A 20,595-nucleotide genomic window follows, 5' to 3' on the forward strand; every position below is an offset into this window, starting at 1 on the left:
CAATTTACCACCAAACCCACAAAATATAAACCTGCAAATAAAATAAAATTAAATTCAGCCAAAATACAACTCAAACTACTTACCAAATTCTCCGCACATCAAAAGTCAAAACCTGAAAATAAAACAGAAAACAAAAAGTTTTTATATCTTTTACAGATAGCAAGCAAATGCATCATCGCTTTCACGAAACTTACATCCTCCAGACCCATACGCATCCCGGGTGGCCGGACCAGCAGCCACTCGGTCGATTGAGCCAATCCACAGGCAACGCATCCTCGGTGGCCGGACCAGCAGCCACTCGGCCGAGCGGGCTAACCTGACCTTAATTTTTAAAATAAAATTAAAATAAAGCAAGAAAAAAAAAAAAATTTTTAATTAATTGTAAGAAATACCACAATGTTATCGATATTTATGTAATTATGTTGCCAAAACTTGTAATGTTGTCAGATATAATGTTATATGTTGCTAGATAGTAATAAGAATATTAATAAAGATTGCGTCAGGTCACACTAAAAAAAAAAAAAAAAAAAGTGAACTGACCAAGTTTTCACATCAAAAAAAGGGTCGCCAGGGAGGAGGAAAATCGACGGCAGCAGCAGCAGCCCCAGCCACTACGGCAGCAGCCACAGCCAATTCAGCAGCCAACCCAGCAGCAACAGCCAGCACAACGTCTCCAGCAGCCACCACAACGACACCAGCAGCCACTACAGCGACAGTTGCAGCAGCAGCAGCCACCCACACAGCCACTCCACACAGAGCCGCAGCAGCAACGCCAGCGCGGTCTGGGTCGGCAGCATCGGCAGCAGCTACAGCATCGCGACCAACATCCCCAGCCACTGGCCGAGGGGCGCCAATACCGGAGGGTCCAGCCGATGCAGCCGATCCCAAATCGTGCTCCGACGCCACGCCAACACCAGCAACAGCAGCGGCCAGCAGCCCAGTGCGATGGCAGCTGCGCCCATAAACTGAAAAGAGATGCCAAAAGAATTAGTGAGCTGGAAGAAAAACTGGAAGCAATACTGACGAAATTGACAAACCTGCTGCAGGCAAGGCACGAGAGCACGGGAGGAGTGCCGCCACTACAGACAACAACAGCAGCAGCAGCATCCGCACAGCCATCACCAAGACCAGCACTAAATACGCACCATGACGCCGCAGCCATATCGGACTCTGAATCCGATATGGGCTGCGCAGCAATTGACGACGAGGATGACGACCAATGGACCGACCACGATCCATTTGACGCGCTGGATGGCCTGGGCGAAATATGGAGGGCACAAATCGCCAGCGCACGCGAAAGCATGCGTTCAGGCGGCGTCTATTGATGTGCCCAATCGCCGATCCAGAGACAGCCACTGCAACGAAGAAAAAGGAGTCAATACGGACAACAACGAAAAACGGCCAATACAAACGAAATCCACACGTACCTGCCAATCATCAGACAGAGCTGACCATCAAGAAGCTGCCTCGCCATCTACAATGACAATTTCCTGCCAAAGGGACGGAAAAGGAGGCCTCTTCTGATGACGCTGCCGCCTGACCATGGCCGTGACGTCACGCCACCTTCAACCAACAGCTGCCATTCCAAACGACGACGCAGATGCTGGCGCCTGTTGCTGCTCCACTGGGTCGCACCCGTCTCTCATGCCAATTATGTGAGGGCGGGATGGCCCGGTGTTGAGCCGCCAGACGCCAGCAAATCCTGCAAAAGAAGAAGGAGAAACATGAAGGAGGCTGCCAATAAAAACATAAACACTCACTTGCAAACGTCTTCACGCCAACACCAACCAGACAAGGGTCGCCACAAACAACATTCAAACGCCGACAAACACCTGCAAATTAAGACAAATTAAAACCAAAGCCAAAGCAAACACCTCACCTGGATGGCCGGACCAGCAGCCATTCAATAAGGCCATTACAAACCAGGCCAATCCAACTGACAGCGCATCCTGGTGGCCGGACCAGCAGCCACTTGGATGCGGCCAACAATTAAAATCGACAACGCATCCTGGTGGCCGGACCAGCAGCCACTTGGATGCGGCCAATACTCGACTCGTTGGCATCACACCTCGATGCCAACGCAAACACATTGGACAATGCATCTCGGGTGGCCGGACCAGTGCCACTCGGTCTGCTGCACCAAACCAACAGACAGATGCAACGTGGGCGGCCGGACTAGAGCCGCTCGCCATCTCCATCATTGCCCACGATGCACGCCAACACCATGAATCCAGCCAGCCAATAAACAACACACAGGGGGACAACAGAGCCGGCCGGTATACAGCGCAATGTTCGCATTGCGTTTGTTATGCCCGCCGGTGCTCCGTTGTTGTTTGTCCTCCTGTTAGAAATAAAATAAATATGATTAATATGTTTATATGTTGTAAATGTATGTCAATTATTGTTTATTTTACCTTGTCTGCATCAATGTTTTTGTTGTAGATGTCAATCCTGTTGTTTCTGTAGTTTTTGCATGTCCGTAGATAGTTTGTCCATAGTTTTACTTACTTGCCTGTGATATTAGAAATAAGTTTTTGTAAATTAATGTAGTTTTTCTGTAGTTAATTGTATATTATTAGTAGTTTCTAATTAGTATTATTACCTTTTTCCTCTTCTTCCCCATCTATCTGCCATTCCCATATTCCCCTTGACATGTGGTATCACTAAAAATACCACGCAAATACCAGACCATTGGCCGATAACACACAAAAAGCCAATTCAAATTTAAATTGCATTTCTCAATGCTAGTGTGTTATCGGCCGCCAACTTCGGCAATTATGCCCAGCCAATCCCACACCCACCCCCCCCCACCCACTTCAAATGCCACTAAAAAACCAAAAATGAGGCTGAGCAGGATCAAAATTAACACTGCCAGCCATCGCCACTCTGCCACACGCCCCAACAAAGCCATTTCAACCGCCCACAAGATGCTATGCGGTCGTCTCTTCGGAGCTACACGCGCCCGGATCGTAAGATCCGGAAGTATAAAGTATCCGGGCGGTTATACGGGAGCAGGCATCTTTCCCCTTCCCATCCCATCCCCTTACAACAGAGCAGCCAATACAAAAAGCACAAAGAAACATTAGACACGGGCCATTGCCCAACAACAAACACACAGCCACTAATGCAAACAGCCATTAAATTTTCCATTGCCTACTTGTCGGTGCTGCTGCCCTCGGACCATTTTCATCTCACTCAATATTGGGGTGAGTGAAAGTGGATCCGGGGGTGAGAGCACCGGTAAATGACGATCGGCGATCGGGTCTCTCGAGTGTGGAGAGCATGGGAGTTGGCGGACACATGAGTGTTCCACCATGAACCTCGTCCAGGCCACTCTCATCTCGTCTGCCCGCTCGAGAGGTCGCGATCGTCGGACGTGCCAAAAATCGTTTTTCGTGTCGTTTTTGCCGTGTCGCCATCTCATCTCCGTTTTCTTTCTGTGTTGCGCCCTGTTTTTCTTCTTGTGCTGTCTGTCGTGTGCCGTGCCGTGCTGTGCCGTGCCCCCCCCGCTGACATGACAAAAAGTCCCTTCCCCCCCACCACCATCGCCAATACTACTACCGACAAACTTTCTTCTCCCCAATAAATGTGAATAAATGTGATTAATTTTAAACGCCAATAAAAACACAAACTAATGATAAACACAAACCTAATGATAAACACAAACTAACTAGAGTTTAAACGCCAATAAATAACATAAATATACACAAACCAACTAGAGAAAACTGTGTAAAAGAGACAGAAAGTGCCAATAAATACATTAAACACAAACACACACACACAAGAGACTTTTTAATAAGGAAAAGAGCAACAAACAGACAGCAAATCGCCAACACACAAACCAGCAACAACAATGACGAGAGGAATGGCCAGACGAGGGTCGAATAGACGCCACAGCGACGGCGGCAGAGCGGCCCGCAGAGGCGCTCTAGCAGCAGCAGCAGCAGCCAATAACACCAACACCAACACCGCCAATAGCAGCAGCAGCAGCAGAGCCCTCGGCGCAGGCGCCAACACCAACACAAACGCCCCAGCCAATGCAGAGCGCCGACGCCACAGTCACCCATCGTGTGAGTACCCAGCCATTGCCATGGCCGACATATCCACGGCCACAGCCACTCCCCCCTCGAGCCCCATAAAAACAGCCAGTCCAATACAGGCCATGCCCCTCCACTCCCGGCTGCATAGCGGCGAGCAATTCTGCTTCCGCCAGTGCCAGGAGGAGGTGGCACAAAGATGGGAGGCGGCAGCGACGGCCGCCTCAGCAGCAACAGCAGCGCCAATACCAACAAATATACCAACTGCAAATCCCGCAACCCCGCCAAAACCCAAAAACCCGCCAAACCGAAAGGGAAAGGCCGATAGGACGCCGCTCTCGCTGCCGCTTTTCCCGCCTCTCACGCTCTCGAACATTGAAAACCGTTCGGGAGTAACGGGAGAGGGAGAAGTCGGAGGAGAGCCGGCAAGCCGAAGCGCAGGAGCAGAGCGCCAAAACGGCCAACGGGCAGCCACACACACACACACAAACGGATCGAACCCGTTGCGAGTCGAACTTGGTTCGAGCTCGAGCAACGGGTCGATCCAAGCCATAGCCCAGCCAGCAACTACACTACCACAAACACAGCCAATCCCACCAACACCAAAACGACGCCGCGCCCTCATCGACAGTGGGAGTGACGATGAGGAGGGTGAGAGGAAGCAGGCCAGAAGACGGGGCCGCCATCACCAGCAGCGGCAGCAAATACAAAACACAAACACCAACACCGTCACCGTCACCGCCACTAACACCAGCACCAACACCACAACCAACACCAACACAACTACTGCCACTCCCAATACACACACCCTTGCCATTGCCAATGACATCCGGCACGGCGAGTTCGGGCATCAGCCTGTGGAGGACAGAGGATTGAGGATCCTCATCCGAGGTCTTCCCCATTCCACGCCCTCTGACTGGTTCCGGGACAGCATGCAGGCCGAGGGGTACACGGTCCGGTATGCTCGGGCGATCACCGATCGGTTCGATCGCAGCCGCCAATACAACCTCTTTGAGGCTGAGATCGCCCCCAAACCGGACCGTGGCCAATACGATGTGTTGAAGCTGCGACGCCTGGGTGGGAGGCCCGTCACGGTTGAGAGACTTGGAGTCTCCCGTGACCCTGCCCAGTGCCATCGATGTCAGGTGTTTGGCCACACCCGCGCATATTGTAGACGAGCTGCTGTCTGCATGAAATGCGCGGGTGGGCATCTGACGACGGAGTGCAGCAAGCCAAGGGCCGTCAATCCAAAATGCGCCAACTGCCAGGGCGCCCACATTAGCGCCTACAAGGGCTGCAGCGCCTACAAGGCAGCCAGGCAGCGGCTCCTGGCCCACAGGGTCGCCAGGGAGGAGGAAAATCGACGGCAGCAGCAGCAGCCCCAGCCACTACGGCAGCAGCCACAGCCAATTCAGCAGCCAACCCAGCAGCAACAGCCAGCACAACGTCTCCAGCAGCCACCACAACGACACCAGCAGCCACTACAGCGACAGTTGCAGCAGCAGCAGCCACCCACACAGCCACTCCACACAGAGCCGCAGCAGCAACGCCAGCGCGGTCTGGGTCGGCAGCATCGGCAGCAGCTACAGCATCGCGACCAACATCCCCAGCCACTGGCCGAGGGGCGCCAATACCGGAGGGTCCAGCCGATGCAGCCGATCCCAAATCGTGCTCCGACGCCACGCCAACACCAGCAACAGCAGCGGCCAGCAGCCCAGTGCGATGGCAGCTGCGCCCATAAACTGAAAAGAGATGCCAAAAGAATTAGTGAGCTGGAAGAAAAACTGGAAGCAATACTGACGAAATTGACAAACCTGCTGCAGGCAAGGGACGAGAGCACGGGAGGAGTGCCGCCACTACAGACAACAACAGCAGCAGCAGCATCCGCACAGCCATCACCAAGACCAGCACTAAATACGCACCATGACGCCGCAGCCATATCGGACTCTGAATCCGATATGGGCTGCGCAGCAATTGACGACGAGGATGACGACCAATGGACCGACCACGATCCATTTGACGCGCTGGATGGCCTGGGCGAAATATGGAGGGCACAAATCGCCAGCGCACGCGAAAGCATGCGTTCAGGCGGCGTCTATTGATGTGCCCAATCGCCGATCCAGAGACAGCCACTGCAACGAAGAAAAAGGAGTCAATACGGACAACAACGAAAAACGGCCAATACAAACGAAATCCACACGTACCTGCCAATCATCAGACAGAGCTGACCATCAAGAAGCTGCCTCGCCATCTACAATGACAATTTCCTGCCAAAGGGACGGAAAAGGAGGCCTCTTCTGATGACGCTGCCGCCTGACCATGGCCGTGACGTCACGCCACCTTCAACCAACAGCTGCCATTCCAAACGACGACGCAGATGCTGGCGCCTGTTGCTGCTCCACTGGGTCGCACCCGTCTCTCATGCCAATTATGTGAGGGCGGGATGGCCCGGTGTTGAGCCGCCAGACGCCAGCAAATCCTGCAAAAGAAGAAGGAGAAACATGAAGGAGGCTGCCAATAAAAACATAAACACTCACTTGCAAACGTCTTCACGCCAACACCAACCAGACAAGGGTCGCCACAAACAACATTCAAACGCCGACAAACACCTGCAAATTAAGACAAATTAAAACCAAAGCCAAAGCAAACACCTCACCTGGATGGCCGGACCAGCAGCCATTCAATAAGGCCATTACAAACCAGGCCAATCCAACTGACAGCGCATCCTGGTGGCCGGACCAGCAGCCACTTGGATGCGGCCAACAATTAAAATCGACAACGCATCCTGGTGGCCGGACCAGCAGCCACTTGGATGCGGCCAATACTCGACTCGTTGGCATCACACCTCGATGCCAACGCAAACACATTGGACAATGCATCTCGGGTGGCCGGACCAGTGCCACTCGGTCTGCTGCACCAAACCAACAGACAGATGCAACGTGGGCGGCCGGACTAGAGCCGCTCGCCATCTCCATCATTGCCCACGATGCACGCCAACACCATGAATCCAGCCAGCCAATAAACAACACACAGGGGGACAACAGAGCCGGCCGGTATACAGCGCAATGTTCGCATTGCGTTTGTTATGCCCGCCGGTGCTCCGTTGTTGTTTGTCCTCCTGTTAGAAATAAAATAAATATGATTAATATGTTTATATGTTGTAAATGTATGTCAATTATTGTTTATTTTACCTTGTCTGCATCAATGTTTTTGTTGTAGATGTCAATCCTGTTGTTTCTGTAGTTTTTGCATGTCCGTAGATAGTTTGTCCATAGTTTTACTTACTTGCCTGTGATATTAGAAATAAGTTTTTGTAAATTAATGTAGTTTTTCTGTAGTTAATTGTATATTATTAGTAGTTTCTAATTAGTATTATTACCTTTTTCCTCTTCTTCCCCATCTATCTGCCATTCCCATATTCCCCTTGACATGTGGTATCACTAAAAATACCACGCAAATACCAGACCATTGGCCGATAACACACAAAAAGCCAATTCAAATTTAAATTGCATTTCTCAATGCTAGTGTGTTATCGGCCGCCAACTTCGGCAATTATGCCCAGCCAATCCCACACCCACCCCCCCCACCCACTTCAAATGCCACTAAAAAACCAAAAATGAGGCTGAGCAGGATCAAAATTAACACTGCCAGCCATCGCCACTCTGCCACACGCCCCAACAAAGCCATTTCAACCGCCCACAAGATGCTATGCGGTCGTCTCTTCGGAGCTACACGCGCCCGGATCGTAAGATCCGGAAGTATAAAGTATCCGGGCGGTTATACGGGAGCAGGCATCTTTCCCCTTCCCATCCCATCCCCTTACAACAGAGCAGCCAATACAAAAAGCACAAAGAAACATTAGACACGGGCCATTGCCCAACAACAAACACACAGCCACTAATGCAAACAGCCATTAAATTTTCCATTGCCTACTTGTCGGTGCTGCTGCCCTCGGACCATTTTCATCTCACTCAATATTGGGGTGAGTGAAAGTGGATCCGGGGGTGAGAGCACCGGTAAATGACGATCGGCGATCGGGTCTCTCGAGTGTGGAGAGCATGGGAGTTGGCGGACACATGAGTGTTCCACCATGAACCTCGTCCAGGCCACTCTCATCTCGTCTGCCCGCTCGAGAGGTCGCGATCGTCGGACGTGCCAAAAATCGTTTTTCGTGTCGTTTTTGCCGTGTCGCCATCTCATCTCCGTTTTTCTTTCTGTGTTGCGCCCTGTTTTCTTTTTGTGCTGTCTGTCGTGTGCCGTGCCGTGCTGTGCCGTGCCCCCCCCGCTGACATGACAAAAAGTCCCTTCCCCCCCACCACCACCGCCAATACTACTACCGACAAACTTTCTTCTCCCCAATAAATGTGAATAAATGTGAAAACGCCAATAAATAACATAAATATACACAAACTAACTAGAGATAACTGTGTAAAAGAGATAGAAAGTGCCAATAAATACATTAAATACAAACACACACACACAAGTGACTTATTAATAAAATAAAGGGAACAAACAGGCAGCAAATCGCCAACACACAAACCAGCAACAACAATGACGAGAGGAATGGCCAGACGAGGGTCGAATAGACGCCACAGCGACGGCGGCAGAGCGGCCCGCAGAGGCGCTCTAGCAGCAGCGGCAGCAGCCAATAACACCAACACCAACACCGCCAATAGCAGCAGCAGCAGCAGAGCCCTCGGCGCAGGCGCCAACACCAACACAAACGCCCCAGCCAATGCAGAGCGACGTCGACACAGTCACCCATCGTGTGAGTACCCAGCCATTGCCATGGCCGACATATCCACGGCCACAGCCACTCCCCCCTCGAGCCCCATAAAAACAGCAGCGCCAATACCAACAAAAATACCCACTGCAAATCCCGCAACCCCGCCAAAACCCAAAAACCCGCCAAACCGAAAGGGAAAGGCCGATAGGACGCCGCTCTCGCTGCCGCTTTTCCCGCCTCTCACGCTCTCGAACATCCAAAACCGTTCGGGAGTAACGGGAGAGGGAGAAGTCGGAGGAGAGCCGGCAAGCCGACGCGCAGGAGCAGAGCGCCAAAGCGGCCAACGGGCAGCCACACACACACTCATGAACGGATCGAACCCGTTGCGAGTCGAACTTGGTTCGAGCTCGAGCAACGGGTCGATCCAAGCCATAGCCCAGCCAGCAACTACACAAACAGCAACAACTACACAAACACAGCCAATCCCAGCAACACCAAAACGACGCCGCGCCCTCATCGACAGTGGGAGTGACGATGAGGAGGGTGAGAGGAAGCAGGCCAGACGACGGGGCCGCCATCACCAGCAGCGGCAGCAAACACAAAACACAAATACAAACACCAACACCGTTACCGCCACTAACACCAGCACCAACACCACAACCAACACCAACACAACTACTGCCACTCCCAATACACACACCCTTGCCATTGCCAAGGACATCCGGCACGGCGAGTTCGGGCATCAGCCTGTGGAGGACAGAGGATTGAGGATCCTCATCCGAGGTCTTCCCCATTCCACTCCCTCTGACTGGTTCCGGGACTGCATGAAGGCCGAGGGGTACACGGTCCGGTATGCTCGGGCGATCACCGATCGGTTCGATCGCAGCCGCCAATACAACCTCTTTGAGGCTGAGATCGCCCCCAAACCGGACCGTGGCCAATACGATGTGTTAAAGCTGCGACGCCTGGGTGGGAGGCCCGTCACGGTTGAGAGACTTGGAGTCTCCCGTGACCCTGCCCAGTGCCATCGATGTCAGGTGTTTGGCCACACCCGCGCATATTGTAGACGAGCTGCTGTCTGCATGAAATGCGCGGGCGGGCACCTGACGACGGAGTGCAGCAAGCCAAGGGCCGTCAATCCAAAATGCGCCAATTGCCAGGGCGCCCACATTAGCGCCTACAAGGGCTGCAGCGCCTACAAGGCAGCCAGGCAGCGGCTCCTGGCCCACAGGATCGCCAGGGAGGAGGAGAATCGACGGCAGCAGCAGCAGCCTCAGCCACTACGACAACAGCCAATGCAACAGCCAATTCAGCAGCAACAGCCAGCACAACGCCACCGGCAGCCGCCACAACGTCACCAGCAGCCACTACAGCGACAGTTGCAGCAGCAGCAGCCACCCACACAGCCACTCCACACACAGCCGCAGCAGCAACGTCAACACGGTCTGGGTCGGCAGCATCGGCAGCAGCTACAGCATCGCGACCAACATCCCCAGCCACTGGCCGAGGGGCGCCAATACCGGAGGGTCCAGCCGATGCAGCCGATCCCAAATCGTGCTCCGACGCCACGCCAACACCAGCAACAGCAGCGGCCAGCAGCCCAGTGCGATGGCAGCTGCACCCATAAACTGAAAAGAGATGCCAAAAGAATTAGTGAGCTGGAAGAAAAACTGGAAGCAATACTGACGAAATTGACAAACCTGCTGCAGGCAAGGGACGAGAGCACGAGAGGAGTGCCGCCACTACAGACGACAACAGCAGCAGCAGCATCCGCACAGCCATCACCAAGACCAGCACCAAATACGCAAAATGACGCCGCAGCCATATCGGACTCTGAATCCGATATGGACTGCGCAGCAATTGACGACGAGGATGACGACCAATGGACCGACCACGATCCATTCGACGCGCTGGATGGCCTGGGCGAAGTATGGAGGGCACAAATCGCCAGCGCACGCGAAAGCATGCGATCAGGCGGCGCCCACTGATGTGCCCAATCGTCGTTTCCCGAGACAGCCACTGCAACGAGGAGAAAGACGTCAATACGGACAACAACGAAAAACGGCCAAAACAAATGAAATCTACACTTACCTGCCAATCAACAGACAGAGCTGATCACCAAGAAGCTGCCTCGCCACAATCATTGACAATTTCCTGCCAATTGGGCGGAATATGAGGCCCCTATTGACGACGCTGCCACCACACCACCACAATGACGTCACGCAAATACCTGCTCACAGCTGCCATTCCAACGACGACGCAGATGCTGGCGCCTGTTGCCGCTCCACTGGGTCGCACCCGTCACTCATGCCAATTATGTGAGGGCGGGATGGCCTGGTGTTGAGCCGCCAGACGCCAGCAAATCCTGCAAAAAAAGGACAATCATGAAGGAGGCTGCCAATAAAAACGCAAAATACTCACCTGCAAAAGTCTCTCACGCCAACACCAACCAGACAAGGGTCGCCAGCAACAAAATCCAAACGACGACAAATACCTGCAAATAAACAAAAATTAAAAATCAAACGCCAAAAACAAACACCTCATCTGGATGGCCGGACCAGCAGCCATCCAAAACGCAAATACGAATAGACGACGAACGTGGCCGATGAGGCCAGGCCAATCCACCCGACAGCGCATCCTGGTGGCCGGACCAGCAGCCACTCGGATGCGGCCAACAATTGGAATCGACAACGCATCCTGGTGGCCGGACCAGCAGCCACTTGGATGCGGCCAATGACACAAAACGTTGGCATCACATTTCGATGCCAATGCCAACGACAATGCAGTTGGGTGGCCGGACCAGTGCCACTCGATTGCAGCAGCCAACACCTACCAGCGACAGATGCAACGTGGGCGGCCGGAACAGAGCCGCTCGCCAACAACACCATCATAGCCCACGATGCACGCCATCTCCAAGTCCAGACATCGCCACTACAGATCCAGATGGTGCCACTAATCCTGCACAGGGGGACAACGGAGCCGGCCGGTATGCGGCGCAATGTTCTGCATTGCGTTTGCCATGCCGGCCGGTGCTTTGTTGTAGTTGTCCTCCTGCTAAAAATAAATGATATTTAAGTATGTTTATTGTTGTGTAAATGTATTGTAATTATTGTTTGTTTTACCTTGTATATATCTCTGTAGTTTTGTAGTCCTTATTTGTAGTAATTGTAGATAGATTGTCCTTAGCTGTAATGTAATTTAATTAATTTTAGTTATTTATTTTAGCATATTTACCTTTCTTCTTCTTCTCCTTCTTTCCCAACTATCACCCATTCCCCAATACCTGACAAGTGGCAACGCCATTAATGATTAAAATATACCACGCCAATTAGGAAAATACCGCGCCGATAACACACCAAAAATCCATTTCAAATTCAAATGCATTTCTCAATGCTAGTGTGTTATCGGCCGCCAACTTCGGCAATTATGCCCAGCCAATCCCACACCCACCCCCACCCACTTCAAATGCCACTAAAAACAAAATGAGGCTGAGCAGGATCAAAATTTACACTGCCAGCCATCGCCACTCTGCCACACGCCCCAACAAAGCCATTTCAACCGCCCACAAGATGCTATGCGGTCGTCTCTTCGGAGCTACACGCGCCCGGATCGTAAGATCCGGAAGTATAAAGTATCCGGGCGGTTATACGGGAGCAGGCATCTTTCCCCTTCCCATCCCATCCCCTTACAACAGAGCAGCCAATACGAGAGGCACAGAGAACATGAGACACGGGCCATTGCCCAACAACAAACACACAGCCACTAATGCAAACAGCCAATAAATATTTCATTGCCTACTTGTCGGTGCTGCTGCCCTCGGACCATTTTCATCTCACTCAATATTGGGGTGAGTGAAAGTGGATCCGGGGGTGAGAGCACCGGTAAATGACGATCGGCGATCGGGTCTCTCGAGTGTGGAGAGCATGGGAGTTGGCGGACACATGAGTGTTCCACCATGAACCTCGTCCAGGCCACTCTCATCTCGTCTGCCCGCTCGAGAGGTCGCGATCGTCGGACGTGCCAAAAATCGTTTTTCGTGTCGTTTTTGCCGTGTCGCCATCTCATCTCCGTTTTTCTTTCTGTGTTGCGCCCTGTTTTCTTTTTGTGCTGTCTGTCGTGTGCCGTGCCGTGCTGTGCCGTGCCCCCCCCGCTGACATGACAAAAAGTCCCTTCCCCCCCACCACCACCGCCAATACTACTACCGACAAACTTTCTTCTCCCCAATAAATGTGAATAAATGTGAAAACGCCAATAAATAACATAAATATACACAAACTAACTAGAGTTTAAACGCCAACAAATAACATAAATATACACAAACTAACTAGAGAAAACTGTGTAAAAGAGACAGAAAGTGCCAATAAATACATTAAATACAAACACACACACACAAGAGACTTTTTAATAAAATAAAGGGAACAAACAGACAGCAAATCGCCAACACACAAACCAGCAACAACAATGACGAGAGGAATGGCCAGACGAGGGTCGAATAGACGCCACAGCGACGGCGGCAGAGCGGCCCGCAGAGGCGCTCTAGCAGCAGCAGCAGCAGCCAACAACACCCACACAAACACCGCCAATAGCAGCAGCAGCAGCAGAGCCCTCGGCGCAGGCGCCAACACCAACACAAACGCCCCAGCCAATACAGAGCGCCGACGCCACAGTCACCCAGAGAGTGAGTACCCAGCCATTGCCATGGCCGACATATCCACGGCCACAGCCACTCCCCCCTCGAGCCCCATCAAATTAGCAGCGCCAATACCAACAAAAATACCCACTGCAAATCCCGCAACCCCGCCAAAACCCAAAAACCCGCCAAACCGAAAGGGAAAGGCCGATAGGACGCCGCTCTCGCTGCCGCTTTTCCCGCCTCTCACGCTCTCGAACATTCAAAACCGTTCGGGAGTAACGGGAGAGGGAGAAGTCGGAGGAGAGCCGGCAAGCCGAAGCGCAGGAGCAGAGCGCCAAAACGGCCAACGGGCAGCCACACACACGCACACAAACGGATCGAACCCGTTGCGAGTCGAACTTGGTTCGAGCTCGAGCAACGGGTCGATCCAAGCCATAGCCCAGCCAGCAACTACACAAACAGCAACAACTACACAACCACAGCCACAGCCAATTCCACTAACACCAAAACGACGCCGCGCCCTCATCGACAGTGGGAGTGACGATGAGGAGGGTGAGAGGAAGCAGGCCAGAAGACGGGGCCGCCATCACCACCATCACCAGCAGCGGCTGCCAATCAAAAGGCCTACTAAAAAGAGGCAAACGATGGAGGAGCTGGAGGCCATTGTTCAGGAGCAGCTGAGGCAGCACGAGCTGCGGCAGCAACAGCAAAAGCAACAGAAACGGACAACCAAAACCGCCAACACCAACACAGTTGCCGCTCCTGCCTCTCTGCCGCAATCTGCACAGCAAACACATGCCCCTGCCCCTGCCTCTGCCTCTGCCCCTACTAATACAAATACTGACAATACCAACGCAATTACAAATACAAACACCAACACCGTCACCGTCACCGCCACAAACACCAGCACCAACGCCATAACCAACACCAACACAACTACTGCCACTCCCAATACACACACCCTTGCCATTGCCAATGACATCCGGCACGGCGAGTTCGGGCATCAGCCTGTGGAGGACAGAGGGCTGAGGATCCTCATCCGAGGTCTTCCCCATTCCACGCCCTCTGACTGGTTCCGGGACTGCATGCAGGCCGAGGGGTACACGGTCCGGTATGCTCGGGCGATCACCGATCGGTTCGATCGCAGCCGCCAATACAACCTCTTCGAGGCTGAGATCGCCCCCAAACCGGACCGTGGCCAATACGATGTGTTGAAGCTGCGACGCCTGGGTGGGAGGCCCGTCACGGTTGAGAGACTTGCAGTCTCCCGTGACCCTGCCCAGTGCCATCGATGTCAGGTGTTTGGCCACACCCGCGCATATTGTAGACGAGCTGCTGTCTGCATGAAATGCGCGGGCGGGCACCTGACGACGGAGTGCAGCAAGCCAAGGGCCGTCAATCCGAAATGCGCCAACTGCCAGGGCGCCCACATTAGCGCCTACAAGGGCTGCAGCGCCTACAAGGCAGCCAGGCAGCGGCTCCTGGCCCACAGGGTCGCCAGGGAGGAGGAAAATCGACGGCAGCAGCAGCAGCCCCAGCCACTACGGCAGCAGCCACAGCCAATTCAGCAGCCAACCCAGCAGCAACAGCCAGCACAACGTCTCCAGCAGCCACCACAACGACACCAGCAGCCACTACAGCGCCAGTTGCAGCAGCAGCAGCCACCCACACAGCCACTCCACACACAGCCGCAGCAGCAACGCCAGCGCGGTCTGGGTCGGCAGCATCGGCAGCAGCTACAGCATCGCGACCAACATCCCCAGCCATTGGCTGAGGGGCGCCAACACCAAAGGGTCCAGCCGATGCAGCCGATCCCAAATCGTGCTCCGACGCCACGCCAACACCAGCAACAGCAGCGGCCAGCAGCCCAGTGCGATGGGAGCTGTGCCCATCAACTGAAAAGAGATGCCAGAAGAATTAGAGATCTGGAAGAAAAACTGGAAGCAATTTTGACGAAATTGACAAACCTGCTGCAGGCAAGGGACGAGAGCACGAGAGGAGTGCCGCCACTACAGACGACAACAGCAGCAGCAGCATCCGCACAGCCATCACCAAGACCAGCACCAAATACGCACCATGACGCCGCAGCCATATCGGACTCTGAATCCGATATGGACTGCGCAGCAATTGACGACGAGGATGACGACCAATGGACCGACCACGATCCATTTGACGCGCTGGATGGCCTGGGCGAAATATGGAGGGCACAAATCGCCAGCGCACGCGAAAGCATGCGATCAGGCGGCGCCCACTGATGTGCCCAATCTTCGATCCAGAGACAGCCGCTGCAATAAAGAAAAAGACGTCAATACGGACAACAATGAAAAACGGCCAATACAAACGAAATCCACACGTACCTGCCAATCATCAGGCGGGGCTGATCACCGGGAGGCTGCCTCGCCGCCACCACGGACAATTTCCTGCCAATTGGACGGAAAAGGAGGCCTTTTTCGATGACGCTGCCACCACACCATGGCCGTGACGTCACGCCACTTTCAACCAACAGCAGCCATTCCAACGACGATGCAGATGCTGGCGCCTGTTGCCGCTCCACTGGGTCGCACCCGTCTCTCATGCCAATTATGTGAGGGCGGGATGGCCTGGTGTTGGGCCGCCAGACGCCAGCAAATCCTGCAAAAAACAAGGACAATCATGAAGGAGGCTGCCAATAAAAACGCAAAATACTCACCTGCAAAAGTCTCTCACGCCAACACCAACCAGACAAGGGTCGCCAGCAACAACATCCAAACGCCGATAAGCACCTGCAAATAAAGAAAAATTAAAACCAAAGCCAAAAACAAACACCTCATCTGGATGGCCGGACCAGCAGCCATCCAAAACGTTATTACAAATTGACGATGAACGTGGCCGAGGAGGCCAGGCCAATCCACCCGACAGCGCATCCTGGTGGCCGGACCAGCAGCCACTTGGATGCGGCCAACAATTGGAATCGACAACGCATCCTGGTGGCCGGACCAGCAGCCACTTGGATGCGGCCAATCAACATGATTCGTTGGCATCACACCTCGATGCCAACGCCAACACAACGACAATGCAGTTGGGTGGCCGGACCAGCGCCACTCTATTTGCAGCAGCCAACACCTACCAGCGACAGATGCAACGTGGGCGGCCGGAACAGAGCCGCTCGCCAACAACACCATCAGAGCCCACGATGCACGCCATCTCCAAGTCCAGCCATCGCCACTAAAGATCCCAGGTGGTGCCACTAATCCTGCACAGGGGGACAACGGAGCCGGCCGGTATGCGGCGCAATGTTCTGCATTGCGTTTGCCATGCTGGCCGGTGCTTTGTTGTAGTTGTCCTCCTGCTAAAAATAAATGATATTTAAGTATGTTTATTGTTGTGTAAATGTATTGTAATTATTGTTTGTTTTACCTTGTATATATCACTGTAGTTTTGTAGTCCTTACTTGTAGTAATTGTAGATAGATTGTCCTTAGCTGTAATGTAATTTAATTAATTTTAGTTATTTATTTTAGCATATTTACCTTTCTTCTTCTTCTCCTTCTTTCCCAACTATCTCCCATTCCCAAATACCTGACAAGTGGCAACGCCATTAATGATTAAAATATACCACGCCAATTATGAAAATACCGCGCCGATAACACACAAAAAATCCATTTCAAATTCAAATGCATTTCTCAATGCTAGTGTGTTATCGGCCGCCAACTTCGGCAATATACGCCCAGCCAATTTCCACACCCACCCCACCCCACCCACTTCAAATGCCAATAAAAACCAAAAATGAGGCTGAGCAGGAACAAAATTACACTGCCAGCCATCGTCACTCTGCCACACGCCCCAACAAAGCCATTTCAACCGCCCACAAGATGCTATGCGGTCGTCTCTTCGGAGCTACACGCGCCCGGATCGTAAGATCCGGAAGTATAAAGTATCCGGGCGGTTATACGGGAGCAGGCATCTTTCCCCATCCCATCCCATCCCCTTACAACAGAGCAGCCAATACAAGAAAGCACAGATGAACATGAGACACGGGCCATTGCCCAACAACAACACACACAGCCACTAATGCAAACAGCCATTGCAAAATTTCATTGCCTACTTGTCGGTGCTGCTGCCCTCGGACCATTTTCATCTCACTCAATATTGGGGTGAGTGAAAGTGGAACCGGGGGTGAGAGCACCGGTAAATGACGATCGGCGATCGGACCCCTTTTGAGTGGAGAGCATGGGAGTTGGCGGACACATGAGTGTTCCACCATGAACCTCGTCCAGGCCACTCTCATCTCGTCTGCCCGCTCGAGAGGTCGCGATCGTCGGACGTGCCAAAAATCGTTTTTCGTGTCGTTTTTGCCGTGTCGCCATCTCATCTCCGTTTTTCTTTCTGTGTTGCGCCCTGTTTTCTTTTTGTGCTGTCTGTCGTGTGCCGTGCCGTGCTGTGCCGTGCCCCCCCCGCTGACATGACAAAAAGTCCCTTCCCCCCCACCACCACCGCCAATACTACTACCGACAAACTTTCTTCTCCCCAATAAATGTGAATAAATGTGAAAACGCCAATAAATAACATAAATATACACAAACTAACTAGAGAGGCGATGCCGCGCTTGCGTTGCCGATGCTTTGGAGGTCTCCCTGTCGTCCATGCCTCCGTTTCGCACCGGATGAGGGGTCCAGGAGCGGCGTTGCAGGGTTTTTTTATGCCTAAGTCAAAAAAAAAAGAAAAAGAAAACACAAGCCAATCTTAACTTGTTTACATCGATAACTGTATAGTATTTATCTGTATATTTTTTCTGTATATTTTATCAATGTTACCGTAATGTTAAAAAAAAATACCTAAATGTTAAAAAAATTGTAAGTTTCCATAAATAATGTTAAATGTTGCTAATAAGTAATAAGAACACTAATAAAGATTGCGTCAGGTCACACTAAGTGCCCTGAGCAAGTTTGAACATCAAAACCCGACAGCGACACGGCCAGCAACATGTTGCGGCGAGAGAGCTTACTGACCCGCTTCTCATTAATGTTGCTGATACAGATTATAGACATGTTGCTGTCAATGTTGCTGACGATGTTGCTGACGATGTTGCTGCTGATGATCAAATACATGCAGCCACTAATAAAACCATTGACAATTCATATCTATATATTGACAAAAATAAAAACAATTCTAAACCTAAAACAAACAATTCCAAAAATAAAAATAAGTCTCCTAAAACGAATATTAAAGCAAAAAAGAGTCTATTAGAATCCCTGACCCCGGCATCCCGTACGAGTATGACTATCACCCAATCCCCTCCTCTGACTGAGCTAGAAAATAGTAACGACATCATAAATAATTGGCTTAGCGATATACCAGCAACCACGCTCCCTAACATGGCTGTCTTCTCAGCCCCCAACTATACCCCGGGAAAAAGGCAAAATAGAGAAATGGACACCACAGACGAGGACCAATCCTTTCATGAATTACCAAAACAAGATCTTGATTTCAACACCCCTAAATTCAAAAGTGACACTGCCAAAAGATTTGCCTCAGAATTCAATAAAATTAAAATTCATAACCCTACAAAGACAAATCAGCCATTAACACAACCTTCCAATACGAAAGATCTTGACACAGGGGAATTCCAAGGCAGTTCTGGGCCAAACAATCTTCAACGACAGCCACTTCCCCCAATCAGCATGCACAGCGAAATGCTCACTGCCAACAATACTGATCAGATTGAGCAGCCTGACCTATTCCCATGGCAGGAAGTGCCAAGGAGTAAGAGGGTACCTTCCATTTACATCTCAGGAGTAAAAACAATAGTACCTCTTTTGGAAAAACTAAACTACACAGCAGGAATAGGTAGATTTACAACCAAAAGTACCCCTGGGAATGGGATCAGAATACAATGTGCTGACATGGATGCCCATAAAAAGATCACCACACTCCTCAACGACCAAAAAGTACCAATGCACACGCATCAGCAGATTGGGCAGCGGGGTGTTCGATATATACTTCGACACTTGCATTACTCAACAACAAGGGAGTGGATTTCCTCTGAGCTTAAAAAAAGGCACTACATCGTGAGATACACCAGCAATATGAAACATAGGTCTACAGGTCAGCCTATAAATATGTTCGAAATTGAAATTGAGCATAAACAGGACGGTTCTCATGATGAAATCTTAAAAATTTCCGAGCTAGGTGGACAGGCAGTGGCTTTTGAGAGGAAATGGGTGACTAGGGACCCGCTTCAGTGTCATAGATGTCAGGCCTACGGACACACTAGGAACTACTGTAAAAACGCACCCAAGTGCATGAAGTGCGCCAGTGACCATCTCTCAACTACATGCACCAAACCCAGATACACTCCTGCTAAATGTGTTAACTGCGGCGGAGAGCATGTCAGTTGTTTTAAGGGTTGCCCGGCCTTCAAAGCTGCCAGAAGCAAGCTCAAAATCGACAAAATTGTCAATATGGACAGGAGCATAGGGAAGGCACTAGGGAGGCCGAGTGTATGGGAGGAGATCTCCAGGCACCCCCAACCAAACAGAGGGGGCCCCACTACTGCAGGTGACCATCGAAAGGATGAGGGCGACTATGTCGAAGGGCGGAAAATTCCAGGGAGGGGTTTCACTAACCCTTTCTCAGGCAGAACAGTCCAACCCAAGCCGAGCCTCCACAGCACTGAAATAAAAAAAAGGCTTTCTAAGATGAGAAACCGAGAAAGGAGCAAGCAAACATCCAGCCATAAGAAGGACAGAATAGGGAAGGGACGGGCTCCAAAAACCGGTGACACGAATGTCAACCCAGCCGCCAGCCACCTAGAGAAATTCCAGAGTAGACTGAGGGAGGAGCAGATGGCGCTCTCGCAGTCTGCAAAAGAAATGACAGAGGGCCCCGCTGAACAGGAGAACAAGCGGTTTGAAGACAGGCTCAATGTAATTGAGCTCAGTATTAAGGACATCATGGCGTCAATTAGCCAAATTCACACTCTACTGCAAAACCCTCCCCCCAAAAATACTGACAATATAAATAACACTACAAACAATTCTGAACATCACAAAACAACAAATATCCTCAATCAAATAGAAAACAAACAATAAAACAACTCATTGCTATACATTATATCTAACTAAACTAGCCAATAATTTACAGACATGAACACAAACAATAATAACGCAAACCATTTCCCACATTCCAATCACCTTCCGCCACAAACTCTTGACACGACCG

At 51.6% G+C, this 20,595-nt stretch overlaps 1 long non-coding RNA gene across 1 annotated transcript; it reads right to left on the minus strand.

Moving 5' to 3' along the window:
* LOC113565781 lies at positions 1-315 on the minus strand. The gene is made up of 3 exons (XR_003408789.1): positions 195-315; positions 84-112; positions 1-31 (listed from the first exon to the last, which is right to left on the minus strand). It is a non-coding gene; the product is annotated as an uncharacterized LOC113565781 (long non-coding RNA).
* Between the last annotated feature and the right edge of the window lie 20,280 nt (positions 316-20,595).

Source organism: Drosophila persimilis, unplaced genomic scaffold (genome assembly GCF_003286085.1).
Source record: "Drosophila persimilis strain 14011-0111.01,24,50 unplaced genomic scaffold, DperRS2 tig00000191-arrow-pilon, whole genome shotgun sequence".
In the NCBI taxonomy this organism is placed as follows: domain Eukaryota; kingdom Metazoa; phylum Arthropoda; class Insecta; order Diptera; family Drosophilidae; genus Drosophila; species Drosophila persimilis.